Source organism: Chiloscyllium plagiosum, chromosome 15, assembly GCF_004010195.1.
Source record: "Chiloscyllium plagiosum isolate BGI_BamShark_2017 chromosome 15, ASM401019v2, whole genome shotgun sequence".
Classification (NCBI taxonomy): Eukaryota; Metazoa; Chordata; class Chondrichthyes; order Orectolobiformes; family Hemiscylliidae; genus Chiloscyllium; species Chiloscyllium plagiosum.
Genome location: NC_057724.1, coordinates 51,878,395 through 51,892,488, shown reverse-complemented (window position 1 = coordinate 51,892,488; position 14,094 = coordinate 51,878,395). Strand labels below are relative to the sequence as shown.

General features: G+C 40.0%; 1 long non-coding RNA gene across 3 annotated transcripts in view; it reads right to left on the bottom strand.

Moving 5' to 3' along the window:
• The window catches only part of LOC122557316, a 61,329-nt gene that overhangs the window by 40,150 nt on the left and 7,085 nt on the right, over positions 1–14,094 (bottom strand). For 2 of the 3 annotated variants that reach the window (XR_006313799.1, XR_006313801.1), the window contains exon 1: positions 3,907–4,395. The exons of the other annotated variant lie outside the window; for it this stretch is intronic. This is a non-coding gene — a long non-coding RNA (uncharacterized LOC122557316). Of the gene's footprint in view, positions 1–3,906; positions 4,396–14,094 lie in introns of those variants that run through there. 3 annotated transcript variants of the gene reach the window in all.

Here is a 14,094-nt window from a genome sequence, read left to right as displayed (position 1 = left end):
CACTCATTGCTGTTTATCAGAGGTTAATGATGATCCATATGTAAAGGAAACCTCAAGAGTGAGCATGCAGCTTCAGTAGAATAGTAGCTTCCCCATGGTGCAGACGATATTGACTGCAGGCACCGTACTTTTTAGGTGCTTCCTGAAAGTTCAGAGATATACAGCAATGGCAAAGGTTTTCAATCCCTCTCTGTCTAACTTGAGTGGGATGTTCAACCAATCACGCAGAACAATGTACCCTGGCAGCAATCCTGATGCCTTTATTCTGTACCAGTCTGCTGTAACATCAGCTTTTCACAGCATCACAGAATTGTTATAGTGCAAAAGAAGGCCATTTAGCTGATGGCATTTGTATCATTCCTCCAAATGGGCAACATGACCAACTCACCCTTTTTCATAACCTTGCACACTATTTCTATTTAAATAATCATTTAATGTGCTCTTGAATACTCTAATTAAACCTATCCCACTACATTTACAGGCAGTGCATTCCAGACACAAACCACCAGTTGTGTAAAAACACATTTTCTTACATTGCATTTACTTACTTTGCGAATCACTTTAAATCTGTGCCCTCTTTTCTTTTTATGAATGGGAACATTCTCCCTATCCACTCTGTCCAAACCTCTCTTGATTTATAAATTCAAACAGTTCTCCTCTAAGGCTTCCTTCTCAAATCTATCTTCATAAGTGAAGTTCCTCGTTCCCAGAACCATTGTTGTAAATCTATTCTGAACACGCTCCATCTGTTACCACTCAGCTCCATCACCCTTGCTAAACAGTGGTCCAAGAACTGTACACAATACTCTAGCTGAGGTCTGATTAGTCTCTTATACAACCTCCTTGCTTTTGAACCCTAAGTCACTATTAATAAAGCCCAGAATATTATGTGTTTTATTTACTGCTCTCTCCATCCGTCATGCAGTTCTGAAGATGGGTCACTGGATCTGAAACATTAACTCTGATTTCTCTCCACAGGAAAAACTCAGCAGATCTGGAAGCATCTACATAGAACATAACAACGCAGTACAGACACTACAAATGTTCTATATTCTACTTAGATGTTTCCAGACCTGCTGCGTTTTTCCAGCAATTTCTATTTTTGTTTCTGATTTTCAGCATTCGCAGTTCTTTTGCATTTTTTTTAAGTCCAGCTGTAAAAGTGTCTCCTTTCGTATTGAATGAGACATACAGTGATATGGAAAATTCTAGTGCACACACTTGAAGAACACTTACTTCTCTTTTCCCTTAATACTACCAGTATCTATCTCCAAGGTAATTAAAGTCCACCATTATAACTATTCCATAACAATGGCATGTTTTTGTAACTTCCTCACAGATTTGTTACTCTACATCTTTCTCACTAACTGGTGATCTGTAAACTACGTTGAGCAATGTAATTGTATTACTATTTATTCTTTAGCTCTGGCCAAATTGATTGTGTCCTTGAACCTTCTGAGTTATCTTCTTTCTCTTGTACTGCAATGTTCTCCCGGCATCCTTTCTTTTTTGTGAACATCCTACATCTATGAATAAAGCCCAGTTCTGCCCTTCCTTCAGTCAGGTCTCTAATTGCCACATTGTCATAATTTTACATGATAATCTGTGCCCACAATCTTATTTCCTCTATAAAAGTAAATTACTGCAGATGCTGGAATCTGAAACCAAAAGAGAAAATGCTGGAAAATCTCAGCAGGTCTGGCAGCATCTGTAAGAAGAGAAAAGAGCTGACATTTCGAGTCTAACTGACCCTTTGTCAAAGGCTTTGACAAAGGGTCAGTTAGACTCAAAACCTCAGCTCTTTTCTCTCCTTACAGATGCTGCCAGACCTGCTGAGATTTTCCAGCATTTTCTCTTTTGGTATCTTATTTCCTCTACTCTCTGCATTCACATTCATGCAATGTAACCATAACTTAAACTATTTCAATTACCCTCTTACGTCAACTCTGCTTATTAGATTAGTTTTTTTCTCTATCCTAGTGCTATCTTTCTCCCTCACTACGTCATACTGTCTGGTATTACTTTCAAATATTCTCTCCTGGGTTCCACATCCTTGCCAAATTAGTTTAAGTTCTATTCAACTGCACCAGTGAGGAATTCAGTCCCAGCTCTGTTCAGGTTTGGCACATTTGGCTTATACAGATGGCACCTCCACGGAGCTCATCCCAATGTCCCAAAAATTTCTCTTGCACATCTTTCCAGCCATACATCCATCTGTCTTGTCCTCCTCTTTCTGCACTCACTTAATGTCATGTACATGTTGTTAATAACTAGTATTTCAGGAGACCTTGGAATCTGGTATAAGTTTATATTAAGAATGGAAGAACTCGTTCTAAAACAGGAAGTTTGAGTGTTACCTCCGTCTCAAAGATCACATTGCACATCAAAATCCCAGTGCCTATTTTTGGATCTTGTCCAATTTTGAGGCCCTAATCTCTTATCCTAATTTTGGTGCCAACATTAAAACAGGCACAGGAAGGCTGGCCACTGGTGTAATTGAAAGGGACTGCAAAGTCCAACTACTGGTAGCAGCTTTCAGAAGGCTACTTTAAAGGATATTTTAGCTCTATTTATATGACAGCAGGAAAGGCCTTCAGTGAATAGGTTATTTTATTTCAGTCAAAACGTGAGCAATGAGATAAACAAGAAAAACAGGCTCATTTTTAAAGGACTCATTGGGAATCCAGCAGTCTGAGCCTGAGTAAAAACGGCTGATGCTCATATGGAATAAACATAATGTAAAGATCCCAAACTGCTTGGATCAGAGTTAATTCAGCCAAGAGTAATTGCAAACATATTTCACTAATTTTGCAGAAGCAGTAAAGATAATATTTCCACCTTTGTGTACACGATCATCACTAGAAAATTAAAAGTATTGCACATTTAGTGCACCTTTCGGTCAACAGCATTCAAATAATCTTGTTGCCATTTCAGCACACTTTAGCAGTCAATATCTTGTTTCAGTTATAATAATTAGAAGTTGTGTTGTCAACTACCACATCAAGCAGACATGCTGCTTTTGTAACGTTCCACACAGGAAAAAAGTTTACCATGCACGTGGAAGAGCTTTGGGCTTGTTGCACAGTTTCTGGCATCTACATAAATTACACATTTTTCAGGCCTCTGTACCTGTGGCTTTTACCTTGGTTTTCATGCATCTGTCCTGATTGGTGCAAGAAGGAAAGCATGCGTTTTCTTTCAGTAAAAATTTCTAAAAAGTGCTGAGAGACAAAAACTATAAGAATTTCACCACTTTGATTCAATCCAATTGGGATACAGGATATGAATAATTTAAGATATGACATACGGCAAGCAGAGCAGGTTAGTGAGGAAGACCACCCCTTAGCAGAATTTCTACATTAAAAACAATCAATGAGAATTCAAATTACTCATCCAACCCAAATTCCCCTGCTAATCCCATAAAATTTAATCCAATTAAGTAGTCTATTGAGTAGCTCTTGATCAAAGCTTTTTCGACAAGCCTGGTGTACAAAGAGCTTCTGTTATCACACCAGCTGAGCAACATTCTTTAAAAACTGGCAAAGGCACACAAACGTATTTTCTCAAACCCATGTTAAGTCTCTCTTATGTCACCATCTCAAACAAGTTGTCGTAAGGTGAGTCTTGCACTGCTTTCCTAATGATCCCCTTCAGCAATTTATCTACATCTCAAATTAAGCCTGTATTTTCCAAGCTTTTCACCTTTTTTTCTGTGCTGAGCACTGAAACTCAATTAAGCATTTGTTCAAGAGAAAGGGGTGAATAACATTTCAAGCTGTGGATTACATGTTTTAAGATTTTACAGAAAAGTGAAAGCCATTTTCAGTAACTGTCATGATCTTTAACATTTAGAACCAGACATCAAAATTTAATGAAGGAACACATCAATACAACAGTTTTTCATACCTTACATCCTGTGATGAAATCTGTGACATTGAATCTGTGGTTTGAAACTGAAATTCATACAAAAATATGTTCAAAAGCTAAAGGTGTCTGGGCATATACTCTCCTTTTTTAAAATGGTGCTTTATCTAATGACATGTTGTACAGGTATCTGTTGCATCTTATTCGTTTTAAACCTGTACCTTCTTGATTTGTACAGAGTTTTTCAAACAATAGGAATCTGCTATTTCACACATCCTGGGAGAACATTTGTGGCAGGTCCATGTTTATCCACAAAACATCCATTTCTAATGTACAAGTAAGGCTGTGAAGAAAATTCTGTACTAGAAGCATGAATCTGTTCTCTTTTCAAATCCCAATAGATATTTCTAGCATTTTCTGATTTTGTTTCACATTTCTAGCAGTGCAGTTTTTTAAAAATTTTAATCTAAACTAACATACATTAACAGTTCTTCACTTTGAAAATTAGCTTGCAAGATGTGACATGTTCAGTAAGAAAGGTGTTAAACTAAAGAGCGTAATGGTAAAAATGCAAGAAGAAAATGACTAACAGTTATATGCGAGATAGAACATCTACCGGTACAAAAGATCACACATACATCCAGGGCTCATTGAGTGTGTGAAACCAGATGGGGCTGTATGTTTCGTAACAAACATCACGTGTTTTACACTTCTTACGTGGGCTTCAAAATGCTTCATTTTATTTTCACAGTTAGATTGAAAGGATTATAAAAGTAATCTCAACAGAAAGACAATAAGATCTCAACAGAGTGAATTAGCCACCAATAGATTTACTGTTACCCCTTTTATTGTTTTACGATTCTTATGCTTAGAGTTACATATTATTTCTTCCCATTATCTCCTTGCACCTTGAAAATTTATGGATTTGTGCTGCTGTATAACTTCATGGGTACTTGGTTACAAATCTGGTGTTCTCCAAACACTATTAATATATGATGTCAAACAATGAGTATTACATGCAACTCCAAGAGGCAACTACGCTGACATCTGTTGTATGTTTTGCAATGTCAACCATTACGAGCTTGTGGCTGGGGAGGTTTGCTACACTCAAGTAAATATTAATAATAAGAGGCTTTTGTATTAAACAAGATGGAGTTGATTGCATGATAGCAATCAGGTACAACAAAATAGGCAAAGAACCAAAGAACTGTGGATGCTGGAAATCAGAAACAAAAACAGAAAATGCTTGAAAAGCTCAGCAAATCTGGCAGCATCTGTGGAGAGAAAGCAGAGTTAGCATTTGGATCCAGTGACCTTTCTTTTAAAACTGAATGCTTTGTAGAAGGGTCATTAGATCTGAAGTGATGTTTTCTCTCCACAGATGCTGCCAGACCTGTTGAGTTTTTCCAGAAATTCTGATTTTGTTTACAATAAAATATTGTTGCTAAGACTATGAAGAGATCTAGGATATACAAAATCCTAAGCTACTCTGCATTTTTCTCACCCAAGTCAATTTAATATCATCAGGGTGAGAGCAGTTGAAAGAAGTCTCCAAATTTACCCTCTAAGAAACACTACTCTTTGTAACAAGATCAGTTCTGTTCAGACCATATGTTCATGCATACACACTTTCTAGAAAGTGTCACTTGATCTCAGCTCAATTTTGCTGATGCATGGGATTAATTCTTCCTCATATCGGCACTTAGGATGTGGGTCAATGAGACTTGGGCTTATTTCTAAGGACTGATTGTTTAATGCTGTCGTTGAAGTTTGCTGGTGCATAGCCCACAGTTGCCTTACGTGACACAGACCTCAGTAATTGTACATTACAAATGCCTGAACAACATTAAGGCAGTTAGGATAAATTGACTTACAGCCAGTTAGGAAATAACACACAATTTAAGCATGCAGGTACGATTATTAAAGGCTGGAAGTGCTTAAACAGATTATTTAATTCTGCCTAAGCATAAGTTCAGATATAATGATTCAGGTACCTTCTTTTTTTTATTTATTAATTCATTCATGGGATATAAATGTCAGAGTTACAAGTAAGGTTACAAGTTATAGCCCATTTCTACTTCCCCTTCACCTTTATGAACCACTGCAGTCTATGTGATGGAGGTATTTGCACAGTGCTTGGGGAATGAGTTCCAGGATTTTGGATCAGAAATAGTAAAAGCATAGAAATCTCTTTTATTCTTACACAATATGTGGGCACCACTGGCTGAGCCAACATTCATTGTCCATTCCTAATTGCCCTTAGCAGGAGTTGTGGGTTAACTTCTTGAACTGCTGCAGTCCATGAGGGGTAGTTACATGCACAGATTCTGAGTTAGAATAGTGAGTGTCTTGGAGAACAACTTGCTGGAAGTGGTCTTCCTATGTACCTGTTTTCCTGTGACACAGTTCATGGGTATGGAAGTGCTCTTAAGGAAGGTTTGATAAGTTGCTATGCTGCATCTTGCAGATGTTACATATTGTTGCCTCGATACTGACCTCCTGAAGTGATGTTTGGGGATGAAGATAATTGTCCTCCAACAACCATTATGTATCAATCTGGTGATTGAGAATTTACCCCTTTATTGGTTCTTTCACTACCTACCTCAGGCTAAGTTCTGGCAGATGTGTCCTATAGGACTCAGCCAATTCTATGAGTAGTGGTGCTACCAAGCCACTCTTCATGATGGGCATCAACTCCCCTACTCAGAGTACATTCTGTGCCCTTTTTACATTCAGTGCTTCTTCCAAGTTGATCTGATTTGATTTATTACCGCCCTATGTATTGAAGTACAATGAAAGGTATTGTCTTATGTGCTTTACAGGCAGCTCATACTATAAAAGTACATCAGGGTAACAAACCAGAGTCCAGGATATAGTGTTACAGCTGTCAAGAAGGTGCAGAGGGAGAGAAATCAATATTAACATTAAAGATGGAGTAACAGCAGGGAAGAAGTTGTGTTCAATGTGAAAGAATTCTGATTTATCAGCTGAGCAATTGTGTTAGGTAATAATTATTTGAAGGTTTCCTTGCCCATGTTTTACCTATTAGCCATGAGACATTATGGCATCAATTCAACATTTAGAACTCTCAAGGTCATTCCCTCTTAACTATATGCCACTAACTTTCTACCTATTGTGGTTCTGTTTTGTTGTCATTTAAAGGAGATTGTGATAGAGATGTCTGGACCACGGTTAAATAGAATGATTCTTTAAGCATGATTATGGTAGTTTATAGTTGCCTAATCTGTGGCAAAGCTCTCCCAATTTTGGTAGAAGTAACCAGATGTTAGTAAGGAAAACTCTGCAGGTTTGATTGGGCTGAGTATGTAGTTGGTGTGCCTGATGGCTATGTCAATGCCAGTGGTCCATTCTATTTTAGATCTATTGTGTGCAATAGCATTTTGATAACAGTTGAGCGGATATATAGACCATATTATCAAGTACAAGAGAGTTAACTGCATTGTTGTGTGTTGGGTATCACATACAGGCCAGATTGGGTAAGGCTGGAGTATATCCTTCTCTCAAAGACCTCAGTAATCCTAGTGTGTTTATGCTAATATGGTAGTTTTATGGTCACTGTTATTAATAGCATCTTTTTATTCTGCATTTTGATTTAAATAGCTGACTTACAATTCCACAGGTGCTGTGGTGAGATCTGAACTCATGTGACTGCAATGCATCCAGTTTTGCTTTGGAGACGATTCTATGAGGAATGCAACATAACAGCATTATTTTTGTGGATAGGTTACCGCTACAAGCAATTTCAATCTCCTTGGCATCTAACAGCTAAAGGAAGTGGCAACAGGCGAGGAAGAAGTTTTAACAGCTTAAACAAGTGTACCAAAGTAACGCTAACCACTGTACAGATTGATTTCAAGTTATGCATGTCACAATGAGTTTCCCCTCAAACTCTTAAACCACAATGCATGCTAAGCTGTCAGAAAACAGCTCTTTTTAAATTTCACCTACATGCCCATATTGCAGCAGGGCATACTTGTTACTGCCAATTCTAACTGCTATTGCTTTGCCATTTGGAAAGATGAACCTTTGGAGCAGCCACCCAGTACTACCTGTTTGCTTGAAATATTTATTCACACACCAGTTTTCAACATGGACACTTGCTGTACCATCAAAATTCCCAAAATCTCGAGATAATTTCCTTGCTTAAAGGACAAGGTACCCATCAAACAGGTGTGGAACATTTGAGGATAGTCTCTCAAATCTAGACAGATGATTTGCAGTGGATAAATATAATGCTGTTAATTATGTCACATTCTGATGGATGATTACACTGAATAAGGAAGGATGATATGTTACTGTCAAAATCACGAGGATGCCATTTGTACTGGTAACTTTAATCAAATTCTCAATGCTTTAAACAAGGCAGAAGCCAAACAAAAGTGAATCAAACACAATTATGCAACAGATGGACATTAGATGGCAGTGAGGGGCATATAATTACATGATCTGGCCTTGAAAAAGATTAAAGATGGGGCAGGAACTGAAAAAAACATACAGGATAGCTTAGGCTCATCAAAGTGAGGCAGGAGGGTTCTTATATCGATAAAATAGAGTCTTCAAGAAGATATGATTGAGATTTTTAGAATAATAAAAGCATTTGATACTCTCCATGTTGATAGGGTGTTTAAACTAGGACAGTTAGAGTCAATCATAGAATTATAAAGTACAGAAGAAGCCCTTGGGCCCATCAAGTCTATACTGCCAAAGCTATGCTAAATCTACAGTAGATCCATAGCTTTGAATGTTATGACATTTCAAGTGCTCATCCAAGTGCTTTTTAAAGGTTTTGCAGTTACTTGCCTGAAGCACAATCCCAAGCAGTACCTTCCAGACCCTCACTACCTTCTGAGTGAAATCATTTTCCTCAAATCCCCACTTTCGCTTTGAAATGATGCCACCTTGTTATTGACTAAGGGCAACAGCTACTTTCTATTCACCCTGTCCATGTCCCTCATAATCCTACACATATCTATCAGGCCCCGCTCTCGGATGGCTTGAGCATTGAATACTATATGGTACTTAAATAAGAACCTAAAAACAAACTGGGTATTATACAAAAGGTTCAGATAACATACTTGAGAGTAGTTAGAAACAGCTTTCGTTAAATCATTGTTAGTCTTTGTTAAATAGTTAAATTTGAAGTTTAAATGTGTTCTTTCTGTCTGACATTGGCAGTGAGAGGAATAAATACAAAAGAAAAACACAGAGGTAAAGACAGAAATATATAAGATTGTGCCATGATGTGTCTGCAATCCAGGTAATTTTGCCATTTGATTCAATGCGTAATATTATTACAATGAGGGAGTGGAATCTGTCGCTGGAGGACTTTGATGTGTATGCTGACCACCATGGTTTGTTTCTGGATGAGAGGAAATGGTGTTACAGAAAGCACAGTGATGGGCCTTACTGCTGTTCAATGTGGGTTCTTAAGGAGTTGCATAAGATGTTACCAGATATGGGAGTCAAGGCAATTATGAATATGCAATTAAAGCTTCAAAAGACATCTATGTGGTGACATCAAATGCTGTGTTCCAAAGGCATAACTTCTGTCAGATGAGGCAGAAGGGGAAAGCAGTTACTCAGTTTATGACATTAGGAGGCATAAGCTGCTGTGAAGAAGTTGTGGCTTAACATTAAATGAGAGTTTGAAAGAAACAGCTGCATTTGAAGCAATGGATGGCTAACTTCACTGCATGAAACAGTCACAGATTTTATGAGTTAAGTCTCACTACATTCACCATAGTGTAAGATTTGACACAGTTGCTTCCATCATCCACTTTTCTGGAAGGGATTTATAGGATCTAAAGTCACAAAATTGTGACAACAGTTTCACAAATTAGTCAAGAAATAGTCATCTAAGAAATAGGTGGCATGGTGGCACAGTGGTTAGCACTGCTGCCTCACAGCGCCAGAGACCTGGGTTCAATTCCCACCTCAGGTGACTGATTGTGTGGAGTTTGCATATTCTCCCTGTGTCTGCGTGGGTTTCCTCCGGGTGCTCCGGTTTCCTCCCACAGTCCAAAACTGTGCAGGTTTTAGGTAAATTGCCTGTAGTATTAGGAGCAGGGGTAAATGTAGGTGAATGGATCTGGGTGGGTTGTGCTTCAGCGGGTCAGTGTGGACTTGTTGGGCCGAAGGGCCTGTTTCCACACTGTAAGTAATCTAAAGTGTTAATGGGAGTGACGACCTCATGGTTCTTGTGGAGATTATGGCACCTCATTGGGGTATCCTGTAGAAATCAAGCCCCACTAATTTCCACAGACATCACAAAGGTTAAAGGTTTTATAGAAGTACATAAAGTGCCCCAATTTTCCTGTCTGGTTGACCCAGGTTGGCAGAAAGCATGGACCAGGTTTTTGTAATGAACACAAATGACTAACTATTACAACTAGATAGACTCTAGCTACAGATAAACAACTATGAACCATCAGCATATAATTCTAATCCTTTTTTAAACTCCCCCTTACGCACTTATCTAGACAGACACAGACATGAAAACAAAATGGGTGTTATGGATGGTGATAAAACTGGGGAAAGCAGGTTTCTGTTCACAGGCCATGTGAACAGGTCCTTGTGCGAATAAAAATGCCGCTTCTTGGATTTCCATTTCAAGATGCTTCCTGATTAGATTAGATTCACTACATGGCCACCGTGCCATGCCGCTTTCTTTGGCTTACAGGAGGTACAGAGTGTCTGGTTCACTTTTTTAAAAGGTTGCTGATTTATTAGTCACAGGTTACAGTAATACAGCAATGGGTACAGCCTGACAACATTCCAGCAATAGTTTTGAAGACTTCTGTTGAAGAACTTGCTTTACCCCTGGCCATGCCACTCCAGTATAGTAACAACACTGGCATCTACCCAGCAATGTGGAAAATTACTCAAGTATGTCATGTACACAAAAAGCAGAACACATTCAATTATCACCTCATCAGCCTACTCTCAATTATAAGGAAAATGATGGGAGGAGTCATTGACAATGCTACCAACAGCATTTGCTCAACAATAAACTGCTCACTGACACCCAGTTTGGGTCCGTGAGGGCTTCCTAGCTCCTGATCTCATTACATCTTTATTTCAACATGGACAAAAGAACTGAGTAACATAATACAGGTTCATAGCTCCTTGAAAGTGGAGTCGCAGGTAGATAGGATAGTGAAGAAGGCATTTGGTATGCTTTCCTTTATTGGTCAGAGTATTGAGTACAGGAGTTGGGAGGTCATGTTGCAGCTGTACAGGACATTGTTAGGCCACTGTTGAAATATTGTGTGCAATTCTGGTCTCCTTCCTATCAGAAAGATGTTGCGAAACTTCAAAGGGTTCAGAAAAGATTTACAAAGATGTTGCCAGGGCTGGAGGATTTGAGCTATAGGGAGAGGCTGAACAGCTGGGCTGTTTTCCCTGGAGCATTGAGGCTGAGGGGTGACCTTATAGAGGTTTACAAAATCATGAGGGGCATGGATAGGATAAATAGGCAAAGTCTTTTCACAGGGGTGGAGGAGTCCAGAAGTAGAGGACATAGGTTTAGGGTAAGAGGGGAAAGATATAAAAGAGACCTAAGGGGCAACTTTTTCATTCAGAGGGTGGTACGTGTGTGGAATGAGCTGCCAGAGGAAGTGGTGGAGGCTAGTACAATTGCAACATTTAAAAGGCATTTGGATGGGTATATGATTAGGAAGGGTTTGGAGGGATATGGGCCAGGTGCTGGCAGGTGGGACTAGATTGGGTTGGAATACTTGGTCGGCATGGACAGTTTGGACTGAAGGGTCTGGTTCCGTGCTGTACATCTCTATGACTCTATTACTGTATGGGTGGAGTCACAGCTAGCTCACACAAATATGGTTGTGTTTGCTGAAGGTCAGTTATCTTAGCTCCAGGACATCCCTGCAGATGCTTCTCAAGTAGTGTCCTAGACTCAACCATCTTCATGTGTTTACCTTCCCTTCATCGTAAGGTCAGAAGAGTGTTCACATCACACAAGTTCCAAGCAACATCTCTCCAATAAAAACAAATCTAATTATCACCCATTTACATTCAATGGCATTATCATCACTGAATCCCACACTATCAACTTCCTGGGGGTTACCATTGACCAGCAATTGAAAAGAGTCTGATGGAGTACTCCCCAGTTGACTGAAAAAGTACACTTCCAACAACAGTCATGAGGTTTGAACCATCCAGGACAAAGCAAACCGCTTGATTTGTACCAACCCAAAACATTGACTTGCTCCACCATCAACATTTAGTAGCAACACTGTGTACCATGGACAAGATGCACTGTAGAAATTCACTAAGGCTTCTTTGACAGCACCTTCCAAACCTATGATACATACCATTTAGAAGAATAAGAGCAGCAGACACATGGGAACACTTCTACCTGTAATTTCCCTACAAGCCACTCACCATCTTGACTTGGAAATACATCACCATTCCTTCATTGTTGCGAGTCAAAGTCCTGGAATTCCCTTCTTAGTGGCATTGTGTGAGTACCTGCACCAAATAGACTAGACTAAATTTTGGGTTCAAGAAGACAGTTCACCAGCACATTCACAAAGGCAATTAGAGATGGGCAATAAATGCTGGTCTAACCAACAATATTCACATCCTGTGAACAAAGAAATTACATGTGCTAGCATCTTATACCTAAAGTAAACAACAGTCTGGGAAACAAAGTACCTATTAAAATGAATTTTAGGGGGATCCAAGATGGTGGCGACCCAGCAAGTCTGAGTCTACAGTGCTCCTCCCAAGACTTGGGCAAAGTGGATCACCCACCCCACCACACTCACCAAATCATTTAAAATAGCTTTTACTTAATGTAATTAGTTGTTTAGTATTGAATTTAAACAATTTAATCTCCAGTAAAAACGACTAAAGGGAAGGGAGCCCTCAGCTCTCAGCAAGCAGGAACCCCTCTCCACCCTCTCCAGCTGCAGCACAGGCGCCCGCAGCAGCTCCAGGGGACTTACCTACGGTGGCAAACCTCGTGGAAATCTTCTCCAAACTGGATGTGAAGATCGACGCTTTTATTGAAGAATCCCGAAGCTGATGGGACTCTCTCTCGGCCGCGCTGCGAAACCACGACCGAGACATTAAAGAAATCGAGCACCGAGTCAGAGGGGCGGAGCTAAAGGCCGCGACCTCCGAAACTACAGCACAGTCGGCTATGGATCGGGTCCGGACTCTCGAACAGCGAGTCCGGACCTTAGAGAACCACATTGACGACCTTGAGAATCGAGGTCGTCGAAAAAATATTCGTTTGCTGGGCCTTCCCGAACGAGAAAAGGAAGGCCAGCTTATAACGTTCCTTGAACAGTGGCTTCCACGGCTTTTAAATCTGGAGGCTGGATCAGGCCAGGTAAAGGTAGAATGGGCCTACCGGTTCGCAATACGCGAGCCCGACTCGAATCAGCGCCCCCGCCCGGGCGTGTTTCGGCTGCAGAGCTATAAGGAGAGGCAGATACTCTTAGAAGCCTCCAGAAATCTTGTAAAAGATCCCCAAGCCATGATCTATAGGACTTTTCCCCAGCTCTGGTCCAAAAGAGGAAGGCGTTTGATGAGGTGAAGAAGTGTTTAAGGGGCTTAAATATTCAGTACTCCTTGCGCTACCCAGCGACGCTACGCTTTAACCATGAAGGATCCGTGTATAACTTCGCATTGCCGGAAAAGGCCAAGGAATCTTTGGACACTCTTATATAAATTGTAAGAGATAATTGATGTTGGTTTGCTTTCCCCCCACTCGGGTTTACATTCCCCCTCCCTTTTTTTTATATATTCATCCCTTTTTTTTACCTTACTGTTTAATATTATCTTGGGGGGTGGGGAGAGGGGGTGGGGAGAGGGATTTATTTATTTGTTCTCTACTTAACGATTTTCTCCCCCCCTTGTTTTTTTTTATTATTCTATGGACACTCTGGCAGTAGGCAACATATTTCCACTGATGGGTGAGTGCCGAACCAGAGGACACAGCTTAAAAATACGGGGTAGACCATTTAGGACAGAGCTCAGAAGAAACTTCTTCACCCAGAGAGTGGTGGCTGTGTGGAATGCTCTGCCACAGGGGGCAGTGGAGGCCCACTCTCTGGATTCATTTAAGAAGGAGTTGGATAGAGCTCTCAAAAATAGTGGAATCAAGGGTTATGGAGATAAGGCAGGAACAGGATACTGATTAGGAATGATCAGCCATGATTATATTGAATAGCGGTGCAG